This window comes from Sceloporus undulatus, chromosome 1 (genome assembly GCF_019175285.1).
Source record: "Sceloporus undulatus isolate JIND9_A2432 ecotype Alabama chromosome 1, SceUnd_v1.1, whole genome shotgun sequence".
NCBI classification, from domain to species: domain Eukaryota; kingdom Metazoa; phylum Chordata; class Lepidosauria; order Squamata; family Phrynosomatidae; genus Sceloporus; species Sceloporus undulatus.
Genome location: NC_056522.1, coordinates 381,960,093 through 381,966,023, shown reverse-complemented (window position 1 = coordinate 381,966,023; position 5,931 = coordinate 381,960,093). Strand labels below are relative to the sequence as shown.

The 5,931-nt window shown below is 47.2% G+C and overlaps 1 protein-coding gene across 1 annotated transcript in view; it reads left to right on the top strand.

The window, feature by feature from the left end:
• LOC121927315 (cytochrome P450 2C15-like) overlaps positions 1 to 5,931 on the top strand; it is a 46,167-nt gene that overhangs the window by 34,577 nt on the left and 5,659 nt on the right. The window lies entirely within an intron of this gene.

The following is a 5,931-nucleotide window of genomic DNA, read 5'->3' as shown; positions in this document are numbered from 1 at the left end:
TCCTACATTTGTCCCGGTTTGGAGGTCCTCAATTATGGCAACCCTAGGCCCACGGGCCATAGGTTGCGACCCCTGGTTTAAATAGTTACCAGGCATTAAAGGGTTACTGTGAGCCATAATGATTAGGCATTTAAACAGGAAGAGACATCAAGATATTCAACAAGGGCTGTAAAGACCGGTAGAATGCCACCAGTTTGAAAAGTCACTCAGGAGAGAGGATGGATCCTTTGTGGCACCAGAGGAGAGGCAAGGGCTAGTAGGCCTAACGGAGCCTTTGCTAGAGTAGTGACAAGCATTTTGCCTCAAAGAGGGTTGCTTTGTGACTCCAGAGGGAGAGGCAAGGCCTAGTAGGCCTCACGGAGCCTTGGCTAGAGTAGTGACGAGCATTTTGCCTCAGAGAGGGTTGCTTTGTGACTCCAGAAGGAGAGGCAAGGCCTAGTAGGCCTCACAGAGACTTGGCTAGAGTAGTGATGAGCATTTTGCCTCAGAGAGGGTTGCTTTGTGACTCCAGAGGCAGAGGCAAGGCCTAGTAGCCTCACGGAGCCTTTGCTAGAGTAGTGACGAGCATTTTACCTCAGAGTGGGTTGCTTTGTGACTCCAGAGGGAGAGGCAAGGCCTAGTAGGCGTCACGGAGACTTGGCTAGAGTAGTGACTTTGAGCATTTTACCTCAGAGAGGGTTGCTTTGTGACTCCAGAGGGAGAGGCAAGGCCTAGCAGGCCTCACGGAGCCTTTACTAGAGTAGTGACAAGCATTTTACCTCAGATTGGGTTGTCACTAGTGTGAATGGTGTCGATGTAGATATTGTTGTAGACAGTGGAACCTCTTCTAAGAATAAAAACCTCATCTGAGAGAAGTTTACAGTGTCTCTTTGCTCATTCAGAAAGGGAGAGGAGTTTCTCCAGCTCAGAAGCTGCTGACTACAGTCACGAAGTCTGGCGCCAAACGTTGACCTGTTGCCTCACACACTGCGCAACAGCAACAGCGTTTCACCATGATAGCCCTGTTTAAATATTTGAAGGGATGCCATATTGAGGAGGGAGCAAGCTTGCTTTCTGCTGCTCCAGAGAATAGGACGCAATGGAGCAATGGATGCAAGCTCCAAGAAAAGGAGGGACTTTTTGAGCTTTGGCTGTTCCACTGTCTTCTTCGTCAGGCAAAGGTGTTAAAAACCAAACAGGGGATACTCCAAGCTTTTACCTGAAAAAACAGGAGGGGGAAATGCATTAGCAACAACAACAACAACAACAAAAGAGAAGCCATTCTCTGGGGAAAGTTGCAGCTAGGCCAGTTTCTGAGGGACTCATTCTCTCTGCTGAGGAATCAGGGAGGCTGGAGCAGCAGGGAAGCCTTTCTTCCCCTCTAAGAAATTGTTCCCACTACAATTTGCAGCAAAGTGTCATTTGTTCCACTTGAAACTGCTTCCGATCCTCATTGGATCAATTCCAGTTGGAATAAAGCGAGTCAAACGCCCAAAATCGGAGGTTTTCTTGATCGTACTTTTTTGTGTTTCTTTTCCGAAGAATCCGTTCTGACACGCGTCCAATAAGTGGGAACGCCAGATCAGACTCGGTTCCTTCTGAGGGAGGGACAAATGGCAGAGGGGTGTCTTTGTGGGTGCTGGTATGTTAAGAAAATTAACTGAGAAATCAATAGATTGGCCAAGGAGCTCCTTGCGCAGCCAAGTAGTTGCTGAACCGTTCTATCGATGGCTTGATTCATTTTATTTAAAAACAAAAACAAAATGTGTCCCACATCTTCTTCCTCCTCCTCTTCCCGGGTTCCCCGTCCTCCTCTCCGTCCTCCTCTCCATCCTCCTCTCCATCCTCCGCTGCCTTCTCCAGCCTCCACACTCCATTTGCCTCCCCAGCCAGAGCCTCCCCCCCCTTCCTTTTGCTGCTGGGTCCCTGACCCTTCCTCCTCCTCCTTCCTCCTCCTCCTCCTGCCTCCTTCTTCTTACTCTTCCTCCCCTTCACACTCTCTCAGCCTCCAACTCCCCATTTCCAAGCCAGACAGCCCAGGCTGCCGCTTACGTCACAGATGATTGACAGGGGATTCTGAAGCTGCGCTGCCAGTGAGAACAAAGGGATCACCCTGGGTAAGGGGGGGAAGCCCTTTCATAGTGGGAACAAGGGGCCTTTATGAATCGCTTTCTAAAACAGGGCAAAGACAAATCAGGAAGCGATCCAAACTGCTGGTGAGAATGACCCTCTTGGTTTACACACAGAGAGTAAGTGAGACCAGTGGAAGGCAAACCCCACCGAATCTGTGGCTTGGGAAACGGTTACCTTCATCTCCGCAGAACAGCGGGAACAGTTTGGAGAGCCATCTTTAAATATCTGCAGGGGTGCCATGTAAAAGCGGGTGCAGACTGGTTTCTGCTGCGCCAGAGATGAGAATATAAACCTATGCATTCAAACTGCACTCAGACTGCAGGAGGTTGGGCTGGATGGCCATTGGGTCCCTTCCATCTATGATGATGATGATGATGATGATGATGATGATGAGTCATGGCAGCATGGGGTTGGGCTGGATGGCCATTGGGTCCCTTCCAACTCTATGATTCCCTGATTCTCCCTGTTGGGGGTTAACCATCTTTTTCCGGCCGTGTTCCTTGAGGGGGGAATCCTGGCTTCCCGTCTGGCCCCCCTGCCCCTGCCCTGAGGGGGTTGTGGCATTTTTGTAGGTGCCGAAATGCATCACCCAGCAAAGCCTTCCAGATTTCTCTCCGCACTTCTGGGAGAGGAGCTGCTAAATTTGATTTTGTCAATATCTTTGCCAGTATCTCTCTTGCAGGAAACACATTGCAATGCAATTATGCTCACACTGAACCTTTTACTGGGTCACCAATAAATCAGACTCGGAAAGGTCAATGCTGGAAACTATTAGAGGTTCAGCCTCAGGCTATTGTGAGGCTGAATTAAAGCCTGACAGAGACCTCTATATGTGTGTGTGTGTGTACACATTTTGATCATATGCACACACTTAACAGCTGTGTGTATGCTGCAGGAAGGTGTGCTTTACTCCTCCAATGAACCCTCCACTAGAAGCACATGCAATCCAGCAGTAATTCCAAAGACAACGGAAATATTTTATGTTAAGGATCCATTTAGCAGCTCTTGAAGGGAATGCATTACCTTATCAGGCAAATTAATCCTGCTGCCAGTGAACCAAATTCATTAAGATCCGTATGTGCAGGACTTTTGTTCATATGCAAAACCTTCTCTCTCTCTTTCTCTGGACATGATAGATAGAAAGGTACTTTTGTTGTTGCCATTTTTGCCCCTTGTGCAAGGACTGTACAGAACTGGAAATAGTTGTTGTTGGTAATAGTGCATGCCTTCAAGTTGTTGGCAAGTGGAACATGAGTCAACAGTGTGATGCGGCAGCTAAAAAGGCCAATGCGATTTTAGGCTGCATCAATAGAAGTATAGTGTCTAGATCAAGGGAAGTCATAGTCCCACTCTATTCTGCTTTGGTCAGGCCTCACCTGGAATAATCCTGTGTCCAGTTCTGGGCGCCACAATTCAGAAAGGACATTGAGAAACTGGAGCCATGTGTCCAAAGGAGGGTGACTAAAATGGTGAAGGGTCTGGAAACCATGAATCCCTATGAGGAACAGCTAAAGGAGCTGGGGATGTTCAGCCTGGAGAAGAGAAGGTTAAAGATTGATATGAGAGCCCTGTTTAAATATCTGAAGGGATGTTACATTGAGGAGGGAACAAGCTTGATTTCTGCTCCTCCAGAGAATAGGACCCAGATCAATGGATGCAACAGAAAAAGAGATCCCGCTTTAACATCAGGCGGAACCTCTTGAGAGTAAGGGCTGTTTGACAGTGGAAGACACTCCCTTGGAGAGTAATGGAGTCTCCTTCTTTGGAGGTCTTTAAGCGGAGGCTGGATGTCCATCTGTCAATGGGGATGCTTTGATTAAGAGTTCTTTCATGGTAGATTAGGGTTGGACTGGATGGCCGTTCTTGGAGTCTCTTCCATCTCTATGATTCTATGATTCTATCAGAAAATCAGAGCTGGAGGAAGGAAGCTTGAGACCATCTTTAGGATTTGCAGGTCCTATAGATGGCTGAAATGATTGCTTTTCTTGCTTTCTCATGGCTGCTGAATTACAGTCATTCTGAGCAGGTGAGTCTGACCCTTGCCTTGCTGCTGAAGTGCTAATTCTCACACTAATGTCCCTTCCCGCCAGGCTGCTCTCTGAGTTCCTGCACCAAATGACTCTTTGGATGGGAACAGCAGGTGCTTGTGTGGATAATGAAAGAGAAGAGAGCCAAACGATGCAGAAGAGAAGTGCTGGATGGCAAAAGATATTTGCACATAACACGGCGGGGAGAGAGAGCAGGAACGCTGAAGCTTAAACAGGTGCCTCTTCATCTGCAAGGCTGGATGCTCAGCCCAATGGCCTGGATTTTTCACACAGTGACAACCGTCCCTTGACAATGTCTCCTAATCGAAGCAGCACACTGAAGTGGCCATATATTGGCTTGAATCTTGTTGGCGTCTTCACGCATGACGCACACGTTTACCTCCAGAAGCACTTGGGCCTTTTGCTCTGACATAGAAAATCCACACTCAGTTCAAGATTGCAGAAGCGACTGCACAGATGATGAGATTGCATAAGGAATGTCTATGGTGTGCACTGCATATGGATGCGCATCCACATTTGGTTGTGCATTTGGTGTGTGTGTCCAGTTACCCAACAATGCCGTTCATCACAAGGCGGGTGTTGTAAGGCATCGTTAATGCATAACTTTGTGGGTGAGATTCTCTAGGAAACCTGAGGAGATGGAACACAAATGTATACTCAAGGAGTTGTGCTTTAGTGTATGTGCAACAGTGTTCAACTGAATGTGAAAACAAAGTTTAAGTGCACAACTGCAATTCACAGTGTACACCTGCATGTGCAACGCACAAAGCACAATGCATGCCTGAATGTGCAATGCACAATGGCAATACATATGCAACGACTCCACACATTCAGTTGTGCTGCAGCAGCTGTCATCTGAATGTAGATGTTGTACCACAGCCAAAAAAAGTGCAGCCACCTCACGTCTCCTGAATTAGGAAACATTTAACATCTATAAGTCATCAACAGGACGCCAGCCTGAACATGGAGTTTTACACTTTGCAATTCAACGCAACATCCTGGCCATTAGATTTAATTGATTTATATCGCACCTTTCTGCCACTGTTTGTCCCGGTGTTTCGCTCACATCTCTTCATCTTTTATTTCCCATTCCTTCCAGCATTCTGGGTTCCCAGAATAAGAAGATGCCCATCATCCTGTGTAAACCCCATATGGCCCATGGGCTCAAAGGGGTATTCTCTGCAGGGCTGTATGGGTTGCTGGGTATGTGTCGAATGATATCAGGAGAACATGACAAACCCAGGGCCTGTGCTTTCCTCCTTGGCTTGATCCCTGATTATTTTCTGAACTGGAAGCAGCTAGGTTTTTTGAACTTTTAAAAATTAAATATTCATCAGCCACCGTAGCAATAGCAACGACAGCTTCATTTATATGCCGCTTCATACCGCACTAAGTGGTTTACAACTGTAAGCCTATCACCCCCAACAAGCTGGGCACTCATTTTAGGAACCCCAGAAAGATGCCAGGCTGAGTCGACCCTCAGCCCCTGGCTGGTATCACACTCACAACCTTGTGAAAGCAATGCTCAAGTGGAAGAAACCAAACAGTACGCAGCTCTTATATCAACCGTGGCTCCTGGGAGAACAACAACAACAACAACATTTATTTCTACCCTGCTTCTCCAATATGATCAAGGAGGCTTTAGGTTTCAGGCAACAGTGGGAACTTGAAAAGGGAAACCTCTACCCTTGACCAGGAGGCTAGTTTAGTATACTGATGGCAAGAATGCTGTGGCTGTCATCTGATTAAAATGTGCGTAAAGTGATTCTAT